Below are 19,439 nucleotides of genomic sequence, written 5' to 3'. Positions count from 1 at the left end.
GGACAGAGAATAAAGGGACATTAAATAGGGAAAACCTAACGAAGGATAATTACAAAAGGGAGGTGAGACCAGGTGAGGAGGAGAAACAATGATGGCATGATTACAGGAAACAGGAGGGAGGGGCTAAGAAGGTGACAGGAGGACACGTGGCGCAAAGTGACAACAAAAGCCACGTGTCTCCACAAAAAACACATGGTGGACATGGTGCTGTCATGACCCAGTCCGAGGAGCTACAAACTCGAAACAGGAAGGACAGAGTCCTGACACCTGCATGGAACGGTATAATACAAAAAACAGAACATACAAAACAAAACAAACAAAACACAATGTATATTGACATGTTCTTTATTAGAAAAACAACCCCGCAACAAAGATGAAGCCATTGTAGTGCTTGTTTCCCTGTTTATAACGTGACCGTCATTTGAACCAAACTTGAACTTTGCTAGGCAGTAAAATGCGTAATATCTACGGATGGGCTTCCGTTTCTGGTCTGTCACATTCGCATGCGTATGAATGTAAGTCAATGGAGGGAAAGTCAAGTCTGACTGCGGCTTTAGGGTGCTAAGCTGTATAAACTCAAAGGTTAGTGGGTGGTTATGCTCCAAGAACTTGAAAAGAAGTGTTTAAGAGTCCAGTGTCATTTTTTTTTTAGGATCTTTTGACTTAAACGCAATACAATATTCATAACTATGTTTTCCGAGGTGTATAAAGGCCATAAATAATGAAGCGTTATGTTTTCATTAGATTAGAATGAGCTATTTCTATCTACGTACACCGTGGGTCCCCTTTTATTGAATTCACCATGTAGTTTCCACAGTTTCCCTGATCGGACAAACTGCTTTACATAGCGCTTTTCATAAAAACGTTATCTCTTCCGGCAAAGTAACGAAAATGTGACGACATTGCAGCCTCACCACTATGCTGCTAAATTTATGACCTTTTATCATTTATTTCAGTTTGAGACATGTGAGATTACTAGGGAGAAAAAGAAAGAAGCAGGAAAATTAAACCAGAAGAAGGGTTATCTCTCTGCGGTCCAATACAAATATTTCATTTTTCTTTCCTTTAGATGATTTGATTGGACATACATGCCTGGCCCGAAGTTAACTTCCGGTCTGTGTTTGTTTATCAGTCTGGGTAGGTGCTAGTAATATAATAATTTGTTCCATGTGTAATTTATATTCATATTTAATAGTATATTAAAAAAATTAATTAGATTAAATTAAAAGTACTCTGCAGTAGTTCGGGCCACATAATGTGTGTTCATATTGTTTCTGCTGAAACCACCTATAGGCTAGCATGATAAATAGTGCTGTTTTCTAGTAATTTTGATGGCTTTGAGCCGAGGGAGATTTTGTTTGCTATATGTTTGAAGCAAAGAAATGTTTTGACTGTTTTGTAGAACATTTAATTTTTCTAGCCAGCCATTTCTTCCCCTGTGGCGACCATTTAGACCCTCAAATGAATTATGTTTACTGTTTGAGGTGATGTTATTGTTCATCTCAGGCGAGCAGCGGTTGGGTTTGAACACACTCGCTCAGACCACTGTAATGTGTCTGACCTTTTGTTTCCATGGATGAGGTATTGGCTCAGAGGAAAATGAGATATTTCCAGGCTTCCCTCTGACAGGCGCACAAATGAATGAATCAAACAGCATGATTCCACTCAGACAGATCAGGATTCACACACGGTGAGCGAGAGATTATCGTGGTTGATGGAGAATACGGGGAGATTCTGCCTCTCGGATCTCTCAGGGAAATTTGCTTTTCCAAAATGACTGTTTTTCCTCTGCCAGGGCCGAAAGATCAAGACCATCACTATAGTATCAATATAACAGCTCAATGCGTTTTATGTCTTTACGGTGTCAGTCGTACGTAATAAGGGTCTGCTGCTATCATCATCAGTCATTCTGCCCTTGATAAGACCTCCGACATTCCCCCCCAGTGTTATTCATAAAGAGGCTCGCGTGAACGAGCACACAGCCGCCGCTGTTTTTCTTTCTCTGGTCGTGTTTTGGTTTATATCTAGGCCATGTGTATCTGACGCAGGGACTGTTATCCCCCAAAACAGGCTCAGATAGTACAGTGGACATGTGCGGTCACCCGTTCCAATCCGCTGTAAAGAGGCTTACGTGTTTTTTGCTGAACGGCTTGCCAAATGTGCAGATTTGCATGGAATTGAACAATCTTCGACCAAATGATTTCAAGAAAAGCATTCTTTCTAAGAACTAATATATTTGAGATGGCGTGTGTCGTATCTTGATCGGGTTACTAATGCAGTAAAATGAAACGTTAATCAAGACGCCAGGGAAGTGTGCTCAGCATGAAGCAAATTACCTGGATTAGCATAGCAAAACGCCGCATAATGTACCTTTACCGCTATGCGGAGTCTGGGTGAGAGACAGGCCTCTGTTAATTACAGTAGAAATAAACAGAATGTGAACGTGATCGGGCTAAATGGAGCTGAGAGAATAGAGACGCTGACATGGGATCTGATTTTTACATTCCTATCATGTTTGTTTTGAATTTGCTGCTTGAATCTCTGACATGAGACCCTCTATGCAGATGTGTGATTTGATTGGTTTCTTATTCGTTGCTGTCTTGAGGATAGTGGTCTACAGAGTTGCTTTCGGAGTTAAAATCTTCGCCATACTAAGAGCCCACATGGTGTAACTAATGTTCCTTTAAATTTATTCACAGCTTTGAGCAAACATGGGGACTGTGTGTAACATTCATCATGCAGTTTTTATTAATATCGAAGTGTTTGTGATTATAAATCAGAGCGGTTTACACCCTCAGCAGCAGTGCATTCACTGTCCATTTGAAGGACCTTATGAACACAGCATCAAGAAAAACACAAACCCCACACTAGCAACATTTATACGTTTTAAAATCTAAATGTTTCTAATAAAATAAATATTGGGCAGTATGAAACAGCGTAGTATTTTCTTCTTCTTTTATCTATTTAGAAGCACTAGTAACAGTTCTGTTTTTGCTATGAATACCATGCTGACCTCTCTTTAACCTTGTCTTTACACAAGCAAGCTTCTAGACGCTTACAGATTCTGAGGTCAAGCTGAATAAAATGTTTCGCTTGTGTCGATTGCACCTGGCTTTTGACTGCGCTCTTTTTGTGAAATTAAATGGTATTTTTACATTACCTGATTTTATTCCTTCCTGCTAATGTGGAAATGCGGAGTCTGCAAAAGTCTTGCAAAAAATCTATAAAACTGTAATCAGAAATGTAAAAAGCCCACGGAAGAGCATGGGGAATGAATAATTTGATTTTTCTATATATTGTTGTTATATTTAAAGATGAGGTAACACACACAGTTTCTGTCCATCTCATATTAATCTTGAGTACCTATACAGTAGTATTACATACTTGTATTTTTGAAGAGTATTTAGTTTGATCAAATTTATAAAAGCTGTACGATTATTTCCGGAAGAAGTCGAGCTCCTGGAGGTGTGCGGGGGGCAGAACTACAGCACGAGCACACAATACATCATTTCATTATCCCTGAATAACTGTTTGTGTTGTTTACATTATGCATGTTAGGGCTATACGATTAATCGCAATTCCCATTCAAATTGCGATTAAATCGATGTGGCTATCACGATTGTGAAATCGCAAAGGCTGCGATTATGTTGTACGCGCAGCTTGTTTTTATGTAGAACTGCTCTGTGATCTGTGGGAAATGCTGCTCATCCTGAACGCACAGCGCGTTTGATTCGCTTAAAACATGCAACACCCGTCAAACATCATCCTCATGAATAATAAATAAAAATACCTGAGGGGGCTTGAAAAACAATGATAGAAAGGTGCCAGATCCAACGATCTTCAAATCCAACATTCATCACCGAAATGCAGCGAGCAAACTAAATTCCGTCAGCCAAGTAAAGCAGCATTGATGGGTGTGCTCTTTCTCATGTTGGCTGGCTGACGCATGGGCCTGCTCTTTCACTTGCTAACGGGTGGAAGTGCTTTTCTGGGAAAATTGTACATAAGGAACGAAGAACCCTTGTTTTTTTTAATTCATATTAAAAAAAACTTTCCGAAACCTGTACGAACCCTGGCGAAGTGAATCGAGCACAGAACTACAACGTCATACGTTGACCATGATAAGCTTGAGAAGCCAGCACTCAGAATGTAGGAATTTGCGTGTTATATCCAATTTAATATAGTGTAAATAGTGCATTTATTGCATACCACATTGTGGCAAAAATGGGTAGCTGGAGTAATGTTTTTGAGGGTTGATAATGGGAACAGAAAATTAGCTTTATGTGCATTTGTTCAGCTTTTTTCTATTGGACTATTCTGCACTTTGATAATTATTGATAATAAATACAGGCATTAGTGATAATTCACCCCAAAAAGGTGGATTCTCTCCTCTGCAGAACACAAAAGAAGATATTTTGAAGAATGTTGTTAACTGGCCCTCATTCACTTGCATTGGTTTTGAGTCCATACAATAGAAGTAAATGGGGGACAGTGCTGTTCAGTTACCAACTTTCTTCAAAATATCTTCTTTTGTGTGCTGCGGAAGAAAATAATAAAATTTTGAAATAACAAGAGGGTGAGTAATTGATGGCGGAATTAAAAAAAATTGGGTGAAGTATGATTTTCACAAAAATCTATTAAAATTGGAATGTCAGCTAAATGTTGAATTTTCTTCAGCTACTTTTTTTAGATATTCCATATAAATATTTGATTTTAATAGTAACTGACTGCAATAGCTGTGGTATTTTTATTTGTGGTACATTTTGGTGCAAGTGTGGGGAATGTGTGGTAAACACATGAGCTCATGCTGCCCCTCAGAGTGACAGTCTCTTCACACAGATGACAGATGTAGGTCATTTAACAAACATGAATGCGAGTTACTGTCATGGCAAAACTTATGACCTGTATTGCAAACCAGGCCGCAAACAGGCATACTGAAATAACGTGATTACATCCTACAGTAATTTATGAAGTATTTGTATTCAGAAAATGCTCATCTCCTTGAAGCCATGATCACAACAAAAACCAGAACATATCTGGGGTTATTCAGCATACTTGTACACGTTACAGCTTGTTTAGATTTTGTTAGGTTTAAGTGCCACTGCAGTGACAAAAATTGTTAAAGGTTTAATTGACGATAACTTTAGAGTCAGCATGTCTAAAGAATGCAGTTAAATCCTCCTTATGATTTTACAAGAGTTCTGGCCGTGAAAAAACAATAGCTTCAGGGAGCTTTTCAACCAGACTTGGCAGCAAATTAATGCATTTACTGAAAAGAAATGCAATATTTCTTCCATGCAAATTTCAAAACAAGAAGCAATTCTCTTAATAGCAAGTAAGATTGTGTCATTGAGCTGAGAGTCTTTAAACCGTTCCTAAGAGAGCCACCTGGTTCTGGAGGGGCCTTTTTCTGACTGGCATGAACATCTGTCCTGTGCAATGCCTGACTCTGTTGAAAACCAGGTCAATGCAAAGTGCTACTGTTACATTTGGGGTTTGCTTGTGTGTAGATATATGAACCAAAGGGCTCTTTTCCATGGTGTGACATCAAAAATATTAAAAACTCTGAATTATGTTTTTTTTTGTATTAACAATATATATATTATACATTATACATATATATATTTATAATATAAAATAGCATAAGAGAGATTTATCTTCATTGTTAGTTTTTTTCTTATTTTCTTACTGTTACATCATAGTATTACATCATAGAAGTTGCTACAAAACAGACATGATCTCACTTTGAAAATTAATATGCTGCATACAATTTCAGAAGTGACCAATCCTTTGCATTCTTGACATTTGTTTTTTGGGCTTCAAATGATGAAATCACTTATTAAAGAGCGATGTGAAACACTTGACCTGTTTGTTTAGAGGGAAACGGTATTCCTCTGATTATTTCCCTCTGATAACTATCTGACAACACATAGGTAGGGACATTATCTGAAGCAGAGGAAAATGCTTTCTTCATAGTGTGAATTGATTTTGCTGAATGCTCTTGCTACATCAAGTTTTTTTTTGAACTTTTTTGCCTCTTCTATTTTTATGTAAATGATCAATTATTGCTTTTGGCAGGGATCTGCCACCAGACTATTGTCTCACATGTAGAACTACTGTACTGATGCACTGTTTCACCTTAACAAATGATGTTTGCAGCACCCCCACACACACAGTTCCATCTGCAAATATCAACTGTTTGCATTACTAGCTACATTGATTTTTTTGTGTCATGACTTGACATTTGCTACACGCTGAATTTTAGGATGCAGTGCATTAAAAAAAATAAGAGAGCGTGTCATATTCAAGAGTTTGCTGACTTGGCTGAAAAGGCATTTCGTGATTTTAGCGAATTAAAGCAGGTCAGTGGAGTTCTGGGTTGCAAAGTAAAGGCATACAATATTATTGGGTGGATGTTTATGTTAAAAAGTGCATAACCAGGGATTTTAAAGGTCCTACTTTGGTTTATGTAGTGTTGAAAAACAAGTTTATGTACATAGGTGTAAAAACACGATTATTTTGTTATAACAGGCAGTTATTCCTACCTTACTTCTTGACTGACTCTCAAATGATTCGTTCCGCAATTCATCTGTCTAATCCACAATCCAATGTGATTGGTCAGATGGTCTAGTCTGCTGTGATTGGTCTACCACGAGCTACAGTGTTTGGGGGAGAAGAGTGAAGTTTTCGCGGGCAGTCCTAGCAGAACGTTGACGGGGACTATATGTAGTGACATACATCCGTGGCGGTTCGCGAATCGGACTATGGGCAACTCGTTTGCGTGATTCAGAGTCAACTCCCTTTTTTCCAAGTCAATAACTTTGTTATTCATTTACCTTCGGATATAAAACTTGGCAGACTCCTTTCATTAACACACGGCAACATTACACACTGCATGAAATGTCATTTTCATGATCTCATGTTATGTACTCTTTATGTAAAGTGAAATAATGTTTAACAGAAGTATAAGTTCTTCTGTACCAGGGACACAATTGAGACTTTTGTCTGTGTATATATATATATAGTAATTTTGTGCTGTTTCTCAGGTGTATTCTAATGTTTTTTTAGACCCTGTGTAAAGTAGTTGATATTCAATATCAGATTGCTTTGTCATAGCTCCATTCTTCCTTCCTAGATCTGAACGTGAAACTTGATTGCAGACATGCACCAAATTTTCCACTGCATTTATTTTCTCATGAATGTTTGCATATTTCAGTGATTGCCTTCAAGTGGATTCAAATATGCAGAAATGGCAATCTTACTCTCCAGGAGTGAAGCGTGTTTTCTCATTTCACTGCCTCTAATTGCGTTCGTGTAAGACGGTCAATTGTTCCACTTGCACAAAGACTAAAGTAGATGCTTTGCGTTGACTTGATGACAGGTTCCTGACTGTGATCGCTCAAGAAATGTGCTAAATGTATTTGCTAAGAATCTAGAAAGTTAAATAGAAGTGGTGTAGGGTGTTTGGTAGGATATTTTGGTCCTTAGATATAGCTTGGTCCCTCCTTGACCGCTTTTCACCCATCAGGTGAAAGTCCTAAGAAAAGTAAACCGGCCGCATGATTTGGTATATTATTCCCGTCCGTAGTGTCATTCTGAAATGTGATTCTTAGGGTTATGGGTTTAAGATTTTGAGCAATTGTAATATTAATAGATTCCTTTTTAGTCATCAAAGTAACTTCAGTTGTGATATTAAACATAAGATAGTTATGCTGAGGTCCCAAAACTAGAAAATACTTGAAAACGCATGGTTTGTCTAACAGCTGCTTAGATACCTCAACAATTTGGCTTTCTTCCATCTGACAGACTTTTTGCAACTTGACCAGTCCAACAGACACACAGCGTTCCCATGTTCGCTCCATCGCTAGCATTCCCAGCAGCAGAGCCGTGCCCGTCGGCCATCCAATCCAGTTAGCGGCCATCTGATCCGGGTACGATGAGAGGGCCCCGTCATTATCACTTGTAGATTCATGCCGCACATTTCCATATGACCTTCCCATCGCTGTCAGTCAGAAACCCACGACGGTACCTTTCCATGAGGCGACTGTTCATGCCAAGAAACCAAAGATTCTCCAACCCTATCACTTTCACGAGGTTAATGACCACTTAATTGGCTTACCTGCCAAAGTGCGATGAGTTGTGTGCTCGGTAAATTAGATTTGGTGCTGACACGTACCACTCTGGATGTTTATGGCTCTTTCAAGAATACGTAAAGTACCGCTCTCTCTTTTTTACCCTCTGTCCTTACTTTGCAGCGAAGTGTGAAGGGGCTCACCCAGCCATTCGAAAAAACGTATCGTATTAAAGTGCAGTAACTGCTATATGTAATGAATTTTGGATTAGAAGCGACAAAGCCGCTATATGATAACCCTTTAGAAGTACATAGTTTTGAGATGTAGGAGGATTCTGCTGTCAAACACCCCAGGGTGTTTTGTTTGATGTCGCTGTAGCTGAACAATCCCAGTGCAACACAAACAAAACATGCCGTACCAGACCTGTGCCGGATACATCAGTTGAACGGGAAATGTCAGATCGTCTGGGGTGTGCGTGTGAAGTGAATTATTCGGTTTGGAGAACGTCCCCTGTGTGAGTACTCTAATTTCAAGCTGAAGGTGTAACGTGTCTTTTATTTCTTCGCAGGTGCGGTGGACCCTAGTGTAGACGGGAGCTCGCCAAGGGACCTTCCCCACGGACTATATGAAGGGAGGGGAAGGGGGAGGGGGGGCTGCTGACGTGACTCCCCGTTTGCCGAGCATAAGGTTGGCATGCCTTTTAATCATACATCCTTGAATATTTACCGTCGTTTCTTGACGTGGTTGTTCACCCAAAGTTAACAGATCTATCATCATTATTTACCCTCATGTCAAAACCTGTATATCATTATTATTGAGAACGTCGTAGTTGTTTTGCGTCTGTACAGTGGAAGTCAATGGTGCCAGTTTTGTTTGGTTACCAATTTTCTTCGGAATATCGTAGGTAAAAAATTCTGCAGAAACAAGAAAATCATATAGGTTGACATGAGGGTGAAAAAACGATGAAAGAATTTTCATTTTGGTGTGAACTGTCCCGTCAAAGTCATTGTTTGATTTCTTGTTCGTTGTTGAAGTTGTGGCTTTAAATATAGTAGATGTAGTAGAATTAGTGTAAGTGATGTATCTCTTTCTTTTATTATTGTGTTACACGTTGTACCTTTGCCTGTAAGTGTCCAGTAATTTATTGCTGTTTTTACCCTTCAAAACTGTGTTTGCTAATCTTTTGCCTTGCGTAAGGCTCAACCCATTATTAAGACCAGACCAGAAATGTTTCTTTTAACTCTGTGTGTTGTAATGCAGTAAGTAAAACAAAATGAGAGGAGTTGCACTTTATTTAATTTTTTTATGGCAACATTGTAATTTCTGGTTTATAGCTCAACCAAACCTTTAAAGTCATCTCTAGGCTAAATAATCTAACATTATAATTATATGCTTCATATAGAACCAATAAACTTATTCAGGATTTGTAAGCTTCTGAAGTTGCGTCTGCAGAATATGTGTTATTTATTTATCAACATTATATCAGCCGTGTATTAGCCCAGATTTCTAGATACCTGCATCGACCATTAAAAAACCCATGCAGGTTGACTTCTTTTATTAAATCTATATGTGATAGTAGATTTGCTTAATAGACTAGGTGTTATAATCCCACTATTTCAGCACAGTTTAATTTCCCAATTTGACATTTCCCACGCTTTATACATGACAGGGGCAGCAGTCAAGAATATGAATAGAGGGAAGGAGGTTTCATTGGGTTCTTGGGGTAGGCAGCCTCTGTGTTTAGGGGGATATATGATTATATAAAATACATAGCATATTTAGCATATTCATATAAATGTTTCCCTATGAGAGGATGTAAATGAGACTCATATTCTCTCAAAACGTTTCTTTATAGTATGACATGGTGACACTGTTTGAAGCAGTTTAGAACAAAGTGCATAACATCTGGATACCGGTTGACCTTTTCACGCTGCCCTCCGTATAGGCAGTAGGTTGTTCCTGTTCTCGTCTTAAGGACTAGATGTTTACGTATTCAGTATTATTCTTTCCGTTTCATGTGAGCACGATAAGCATAAGGAAACATGCTGGGTTGATTTGGCCAAATTGGAAGGCTGTGAGTAATATACAGCAAAGCAGATCTGGGCTGGATAGACTGAGGAAAGTCTGGTAGTGTTTATGTGGCGAGTAGCTGCATCTGCACAACCCAGTCCCGCGGATGCCTCATACCCTCAGGGCTCCAGCACCTGCATATTGGAACAACAGAGAAGAAAGAAAGTAGGGGGAGATCAAATGACAGGGTCTTGGGTTTCTCATTTCAAATGTTTCTTTTTTTGACTCGCACCGGGAAAGTATTTTCACGACCTTAGAAGGTTGTGCATTGATGTGATCGAGCAGCCTTGTCATTGTTTCATAAACATTTGTCTTATCGCGCATTTGGCTTTTTGCCCCACCGGGACTGTTAGAAATTCTTGGTGGAAAACTCATTTCTGTTAATTTTCTGTGGGTGTTTCACTGTGAATGTGGACGGGGTATGTTAACCTGACTACTTATGACTCTGTATGACCGTGTGCTCAGTGCCAAAGTCATACAATAACTTTTTTTGTGAAAAAAACTTTTTGTTATTTACTGTTGTCCAGGGGCTTGTAAACCGCTGTGGTTGGATCATAGAGAGAACAAACCAAGATCAAATAAGTATTTGGTTTTTGTGAATGGCCCACTCACTCAAGAGATGAAGAACTCCGTACACACTACAGTCAAAAGTTTGAAAACGGTTATGGTTTCTTATTTATATTTAGAATAAAAGTAGCAGAGTTGTAATTGTGGGAATTATATAGCAAATAAAGGCATCTGAAATAAATCTTCAAAGTTGCCATCCTTTGACTAGAATTAGCAATATCGTTCTCTATGCATTTTATCATTCAGCTTCTTAAGGGGGGAAGGTTTTTAACGTATTTAAGGTCTAATATGGTATATATTTTTTTCTATTTAAGGTATTTCAGGGCTTTTATTGTCTGCTTTTTTATTATTGTCAAAGTCATCCATTAAAAAAAAAAGTTTGTTTTCTAAAGATAGTAAAATGTATATTGGCACAACTATATTTTTGTCTTCAAAAGTAATTTCAAACGTTGAAGCATTCGGTTTGAGATTCAAAGATTTTTAAGATATTAGACACATTTATTTAAAGAGTTACCACACGTTTGGCTGGGACTGTACAGTATACATAGGGTAACGAATAATTTTTTGAATAATGACATAAATTTTGGTCTGGTTTTGGACTCTGGTAGTTGACAAATTTATCGTCCTGGTTTTATCCTATGATGTTAAATGCAAATTTCAAAAGCAAACTATTCATGTATTATAAATTGTTTATATTTATAATATAAAAACATTAGAGATTTATTTAAAAAACTATTTTGCCGTTTACTACCCACACATCAGATGGACCGCTCTTAGAAACTCTCTCTTGACATCCCAGTCCTTATTCATTTCAATTGAATGGATAGTGTGGGCAGGATATTCTTTTGATTTAAAAAAAGGACCCAAGCAAATAGTGATAGGATTTGCATTTTTGGTCAAACTATTTCTTGAGGATAGCCACATTCTGCATTTTTCCTTAGCGATTAAGAACTGGGGCAGGCAGCAGTACGAAGGGATGGAAGTAAATAAATAAATAAAGGTGCTTAATCTCGCTTAGCGCAGTGTGAACGCTGAGCAGTGCTGTGGCCTGACAAACATCTGCCTCACACACAGCCGAGCGGGATCAGCTAAAGCGATTAGCGTGCTCACGTCAGTCTGCGGAGACGGGTGCCTGTTACAAAAGCCAGAACACCAGCCTTCCCTCCCACACTCCACCTGGAACACTGACACAGCAGAGAGGGGCCCCGTTCCAACTGCGGCACCACAACCGACACCAGCCCCTTTCTAGTGCTTTCTAATCTTATTTGCCTCTTATAACAACGCAACATCCAGTTCTGAGGACTGAACAATCTGTTGTGGTACCAAAGCAGATGCTTATCACAGCCAGAGTTTTTATCCCAAATGCAACTTTTTAATTAGCCTGTACGTAGTGAAATATGCCACTCATTGAGGTCTTTTTGTAATCTTTCAATTCCTTTGTACTGAGACGGGGCGCGTTGTGAGATCGGAAAACCTGTGCACTGCTCTCTTTAAATAGAGACTATCCTGCACATGCGTTTACAGTTAACCTCATTAAAACAAAGTAGAAGCGATACTTCCTGAAAGCTTTCAACAGGTCTTCTCTTCTCTGAAAGCTTTCAACAGGTCTCCTCTTCTCCCCTCTACGCTCCCTCCTCTCTCCTCTCCTCGTTTCCAAACCTTTGACCAGTACTGTTTACATGATAACGTCATGTATTCTTTTGTCACAAGTCAGACATTATTGGTCCAGTTTTGGACACAAGTCTTTCTATTTTTCTATAATTTCCTTTTAATCTTAATGCCCTGTCCGGTTGTGTTATCCTCACTAATGGCAAAGTGACCTGCTTCTGAAACCTATTTTTTCCCCAAAAAAATTCCTCCTGTATTGTGGGGTCTTCTCAAACATGGATCAATATAAGGTTTTACCTTTTGGGCAACCTAACAGTTGTACCGTAGGCACCAAATGACACTGGTAGTTCTGGCCGTCCAACAGTGATCTTGTTTTCGTGATGCTGCTTGATTGTAAGTGTAAAATTGCTCAATGTGTGAATGATATGCTCTTTTGAAGCTTCTGCTTTGGTCATGTTTACGTCTACATTGTCTGCCATACCGCATGAAAAAGCTCAAAAGTTCGAAATTACTTTGACGGTGAGGTTTTCTCTGGGCATGTGTACAAGCCACATGCTGCATTTGATAAAGAAAAGGATGTCAGCACTGGCAGGATTAGCTCACGCCACAGGAATTAACGTCAACATCCAAGCTCCTGTAGCACCCAGCGTTTCACTTCCCTTTGATACCTAGTCTACACATTTACAAGAAAAAAACACATCAGAGATGGTTTCTTTTTGTGACCAAAGCTCAGTTTTCTATGTGATTGTGTACTCTATTAATAAAAGCAGGCTTTGGCCAGTAATAGACACCTTGCAAATGATTCCCTCAGATTCAGTCAAACCGTTGGAGGCCTTCTTTTGTGACCGCTAGCTTCACTAAACTCAAGACAAAAAATACAGTTCATGCAAAACATGAACCACATTGGTAAAATGGCCTATTTGGACAATTTGTTGTGATTCATGGAGATTTGCCATACAGTTGCTTTTAGCACTTTTCAGCTCAGATTAAGTTTAACACCCCCTTCTGAATGGAAGGTGTTGAAACAAGCCGAAATATCTTTCTACTCATGCCAGAAGTGCATTCGTGAGAAGCACTGTGTGCAATACGGGACAGATGTAGCGATTCATCTAGAAATATGTCTTTTGTGGAAGAGAAATCAAATCTCAGTTGTGCATGTTGTTGTTCTCACATGTGAATGTGAAGAGGACGAGGACGCGGGATCTGTACTGTTTGTACGCCATTGACATAGATAATTTCTTGAAAAAGGTTAGTTTGATATTTTAGATTTTCAGTTTTTATTTTTTTGCTTTTGCTAGGGAAATCATATTTAAGTCATACATAATCCACATTGGGAACATTTAAACAGATCGTTAAGTCTGAGTTTTGATTCAACTAATTGAATCGAAGGGTTGAACTGATTCACAGAGATTAATCAAATTATTATCAATTCTTTAAGAAGACTCATTATGTCTAATTCCAAGCATGGGTTTTACGGGACTGAATAATGAACGGTAAAATATTGATATTAAGTGATATAAAGATGTTAAAAGAAGACTTGATTGTGTTTTGTCCAAACTTTCAACAATGGATTAGTTTTTTTTTTCCATGACGTGAAGCTATATGATTACAAAAGATGTTTTCTCTTCCTCTGCCAGGACACACAGTTGTGATAAATGAGCATAATATAAAGAGCATCAGAAGTGGACGTGTTCATTAATGGCTCTTAATAATTTGAGCGATGCATTTCAAAAGCTACTTGCGTACAGAGGCTGATTGTTTCTGAATGATTTAATCTTATCGAGTTTCTCTCCCCCCCATTCGTGTCAGTAAACAGGAAAACAATGTGCTCATTTGAATAATATCGCAAATTGTGTGGTTCTTGGTAGTCCCGGGCTGTGCGGCAGCCCGCGGGGTTCTGACAGAGCAGAAACAAATCACTGCATTGCTTACACAATTACAAACCTGCATACTATTCATCTGCACAGGATATGTGTATTACTTATCTGAATATGTCTCCAGATATCATCGCTAGCACACAATGACGCACAGATTGAGATGTATGAGATATACGTTCTCGATACGTAGAAGGAGTCTGGGTGTATAATAGAACTGTCACTTTAATTTGAGACCATCAAAGACTTGAGAAGCGTTGGGGTGTGAGCTCGAACAAAGTCTGGAGTTATCAGAAGACACGGTCTCATCCAGCAGCAATGATTATTTGAAATGTTCTTATTTATTTGCTGGTGATTTAAGGCATATTGGTGTTGCTCACTGGCTAAACAGTCTGGAGTTGATTTACGGATACAGTCTGTTGGATATAAAATAAAATCTGAGTCCATTATGATTCTGGCTAGACCGACATTAAAATGTATATTTATTGCTCTTCCAGTTTTTATATGTGATCTGTAGAAGGCATTGCACACCAGATCGCATGCTCTCATTTGACAAACCTTCATTTTAGTTGTATCTGACATCCCGAAAGTTACACTCACAGTAGGCATGACTTCTTCAGTCATATATTTACATAATCTCCCTTCAACTATGGGCTATATATATGTGCCCCATAAGGAAAGATAGATTTTCTGGGTTCTGTGCTTCCTCCTAGAAACCTCTGTTTGGGTCCTTTTGCAACCTCTGGTATTGAGAAGCACAGCAAGCATTTAAAAGAAGCAGGGCATTCAAGATCTGAGTGAAAATGATTTTGTGTAGAGTTTAAAAGACTCCCAGGTTTAAAGGTATTGTAGGCCAAAAAATAAAAATGTGTCATTTATTTACCCTGATGTTATTAAAAATGGTGGTTTCTTCTGTGAGAAAAGATCACATTTTGAGAAATAGTTTTGTGTACATACAATTGAAGTCAATTCGATCAGTGTAGTTTGGTTACCAACGTTCTTCAAAATATCTTTTGTGATCTGAAGAAGAAATAAAAAGAATCAATGCATCATTTACTCACATCTTGTCATTTCAAACCTGTATGGCTTTTTATCATTGCCAAGACACAAAAGAAGATATTTTGAAGAAAATTGATAACAGAAAACCAGTGGTCCCCATTGACTTGCATTGGTTTTGTGTCCATAGAATAGAAGTGAATAGGGACCAACGTTTTTCGGTGACCCATCTCTTGAATGTCAACGTAATAGAGTCATAGCTGTTTATCTTCTATGACCGATTAGCGTTTTACATATTCAATATCAAGTTTTAATACTTTGCATTATGACACATCCAACTATGAAGGGTAAATGCCACCCTGCGCTATCTGATTGCGCCCTTGTATGTTTCACACACTCTCACATACACCCAAGCGCACTTTCCACTGTTTTGACAGGCAAATAGCTGCTCGCCAGCGTGGGCTGCAGTGGATCATGGTACTGTCCAGACCCAAATACCAGAGAGTGAGTTATTCCCTGCACCGTGACCTGATTAATTGAGAACGTCTGAGGTCATCTCTGGGTTGTGTTCAAGCTCCAGCCGATGCCCCAACCTCATCCATCTCAAAAGCTCACGTCTAAAGGTTGGCCTCCAAATGCTGACCCCTCGCCCCAACCGCAGACAAAAAAGTCTGCATGCTTAAGTTGATTGAATGAAAGGGAGCGAGCGGGCATCAAGAGAGAAAGATAACGAGAGCGAGAGGCCGAGAGCGACAAACTAGGCAACATTTAGACAGCTGCACGTGCGCCGTCACATATCCGTGTCTGTCAAAGGAAGATATTTCTGTCTCCTTGGTGTGGCCCTCAGGCTTCCGAGCGGGCCATCTCGATGTCATCACCGCCACCCTGCTGTCATTGGCTAAAAAGGCCTGCCTGAAGTACAGCGTGTGCTGGAGTCAAGGGCTTGGCGCGCTCAGGCCTAATTAGAGCGCTTTAGATAGGCAACTTGACTCATCGAAAATTACTAAGAGCAATGCACTTAATAGGGAAACAGGGAGGATTGACAGATAGGTCAGCATAGCACAACATCAAATAGCAACCATCGAATTCAAGAGATGCGGTGTTCGATGCTACCGGGTGTTTTACTTCATGATGTGAAGTGACGTTTTGTGTTTGCACCAGTGACTCAGTTGCATAGATGTTTGGGGTTGGGGGGATTAATAGATAACTAATGTTAATATGTTCAGGAAAAAACGGTACAGATGCAAACGAAGCTAATAATGTATTTGCAAAGTAGAGATAAGCAATAAGTAAAATCGCTTTTTAATGAGGTTGTATATGTTAACATTAAATAATGCATTAGCTAACATGAACTAAAAATTAACAGCATTTGTTAAAGGGATAGTTCACCCAAAAAAGAAAATTCTTCAAATTCTGTTAAAAAAAACTGTCAAAACCTTTCTCTTAAAGAAAGATATTTGGAAGAAGTTAGCAACTAAGATTTTTGGGGCACTATTCACTACTGTAGTGGAAAAGAATATCATTTTTTTGTTCTGTTGAACACAAAAGAAAAGCATTTTAAGAATTTTGGGAAATAAACAGTCCTGGCCATTTAATGGTAGACAATGCTGAAATATGTATTTTAGAAGTATCGTTCATTACTGTTTGTATTGTTAGATACTATTATTTGTCCACAGCTGTCAATCTTCATCTAGACAAAGAAATGTTGCCTCATACAGTGGAGACGTTTTCTCTTCAGGTTTACGGTCCTACCCACACACGTTACGTGCCAAGGTTTCAGTGACATCTGAACTGTGAGAGCCGAATTCAATTCAAAGATAAATGCTGAGAGATTTTTTGTGTCGGGACTGCCAGTGCCTCTCGCATGCCTGGGGTTAGATTGATGACTTGAACCTGCTGTTGACTTGCATTACTGCAGCTCCCAGAATGCATTTCTCTCTGTTTTCCATTGACGTTTAGTCTCGCAGGTTTCCTGTTTTCATGTAAATGTGAGTGTGTCCACACAAACCAAAATCAAATCTCAAATTACACGTGGTATCCTATATGTGACATGCCTATTGTATTGTGGGAAATTGAAATTGGGGAGCATTTCATTGGGCGCTTCCTAGAGATTGCTCGGTAACCCTCACGGCACACATGCTTTCAGACTGAAACGTGAGGTGGGTGTTTATGTTCTTTAGGTTAACATGGTTATCTGTGGAGGAAACCTGGCCTGCTGGCTCTGTTCTGATGAGCTGACTTCATTCCACAGCTGCAGAAGTATTCTCTCTCACTCTGAGCTGCAGGGACATGCCAGTATTTTCATTCCTAACTTCAGGCATTTCCGAGCTCTAACAAAGAGAGAGTGGGGTGATGAAACTTAGGGTGGAAGCTGTTTTCCAAAAGCACCAAATAGTTTTTTATATGAGCAGTAGATGCTCACTCCCACGGAGGCTGGGACTTATTCTGTGGGATTTGTATTTGGAAACTTGCATACAATATTTTAAGATAGATAGATGTTCGCAAAGGGCAAGGGAAAGTATTTTTCATGAAAGATTGCTTTGGATCTCACAAATAATGTGCTAAGTGGGGGAAATTGTTGTTTTGAAAATTATGTTTTTCCTTGAATACATTTTTCATGAATGTTATGGTGTAGGTGAGGTGTATTAATTGTTATATATTGGTCTGAATTATTCATTACAGTATCAGTATTCTTCATATCAATATTATGTTTGAGACCTTTTACATTTGGGCTGTAATGAATAGTTTTTGTTGTTTAAAGGGATAGTTCAGCCAAAAACTCCAATTTGCCGTTCATTAAAAACATCCTTTAGAAACGACGTTCAAATTTATGAAAATATCGAGCAAGTCACTTCACAAAACGTCAACATGCCGCCATGGGTGCCTTTTTGGAATTTTGTGCTTCAGGAACTCTTAGAACGGCGGACCCCATATACTCCCATTAAATGAAGCAGAGGGGGCTGCAGATTTACCAAACAATCTTCTTTATGGTTCTACTCAAGAAAAAATGTCTCCTACATCTCGGATGTAAATAAACTGCAAATTGGAGTTTTTGGCTGAAATATCCCTTTAAATGTTCAACTGTTGCATTGTGACAACACACCCCAGATAGTGTGAGAAAGCTGTATGTTGCATCTTTCCTGGGCAACAAATGCTTAAGCAGTTTTAAAGTTATTTGACTAACTGGAATAAAAAATGCGAGTGCCATATTCTCTCTCGTATAGTGTTTTTAAAGAGTATTTGAGCATGTCTAAATGCCACATCAGCACATCTCTTCCCTCCCTTTCTCCACGTAACACCCCATTGCTTTACTGTAATCTGTTTTAACTGGTGGTATTGGAAAATTACTAGCCACTGCTCGGGTCTCCATCTGTGGGAGCTTTTACTCTTGGCATATCAGTTGTTTTTAATCCTTTTTGGAAACAGCTTCCCTCCTGTCTAATAGTAGTGGGTGGACCGGAGGTGCGCTGCTGGCTGAACTGGAATGCCGCTCATTTTCTTTGAGTTACGCTCAATCTTCTCCCATTGACCGTTAGAAAGGCTCCTGCTGAGGATTGACAGGGAGGGCCTTTGACAGGCGGATACCAATAAACAGGGAATTGCCCTTCCAGAGAAAATAGCTTGGTAATTGTTGGGTACGTACAAGTCAGCCGCAACGAAAAGGCTGGAGTGGGCCTGTAAATTTTTTTCAACCCTGCGTCAGGGTTGTAGATATGTCAGCAAGCCCCTCGCTCTTGTGCGCATGGCTGTGGTTGTCTGCTCGACTTGGCCCAGTCGTGGAGCTCAGCTGAATGCTTGGTGGTTGGCAGGCTTGGCCGCCTGCCTGTATAACTGGAGTTTCAATGAAAGGGGCCTTGTGAACTTTTGGGCTACTGTGGCATTTTCCAGCTGTCGACCTAAGTAATTAAAAATCTTTAGCTGTATTGCTGAAACGTGTAGAATTACGGTGTCTGATTTGCTGGCAACACATTGATTGCCTTATTATCGGGGTTCTCACTGGTACTCTTTGGTTTCATTCTGCACTTATGTGCCATTTGATTTATTTAGTTTCAAATCAAATTCAATATAAAATGATAGTTTACATTTCATATGTTCATTTGTATGTATTTATAATAACTAAATGATATAATTATTTAATTTATTTTTTATTTTTTTACTCATATTTAATTTACACTTATAATTATAAATAAATCAAAATATTACAATATTTGTCGATATAAGAACTCAAAAATATGATCATGTGAAATAAAAT

General features: G+C 39.0%; 1 protein-coding gene across 4 annotated transcripts in view; it reads left to right on the top strand.

The window, feature by feature from the left end:
* Nucleotides 1–19,439, top strand: part of zmiz1a (zinc finger, MIZ-type containing 1a) — a 119,748-nt gene that overhangs the window by 20,572 nt on the left and 79,737 nt on the right. For all 4 annotated transcript variants that reach the window (XM_056760797.1, XM_056760796.1, XM_056760795.1 and 1 more), the window contains exon 2: nucleotides 8,641–8,759. The gene's annotated coding sequence lies outside the window, so the exon portion shown is untranslated. The remainder of the gene's footprint in view (nucleotides 1–8,640; nucleotides 8,760–19,439) is intronic.

The sequence above is a fragment of the Triplophysa dalaica genome, chromosome 11 (assembly GCF_015846415.1).
Source record: "Triplophysa dalaica isolate WHDGS20190420 chromosome 11, ASM1584641v1, whole genome shotgun sequence".
Lineage (NCBI taxonomy): Eukaryota > Metazoa > Chordata > Actinopteri > Cypriniformes > Nemacheilidae > Triplophysa > Triplophysa dalaica.
The sequence above is the reverse complement of the archived record's forward strand: the minus strand, read 5'-3'. Positions and strand labels throughout refer to the sequence as shown.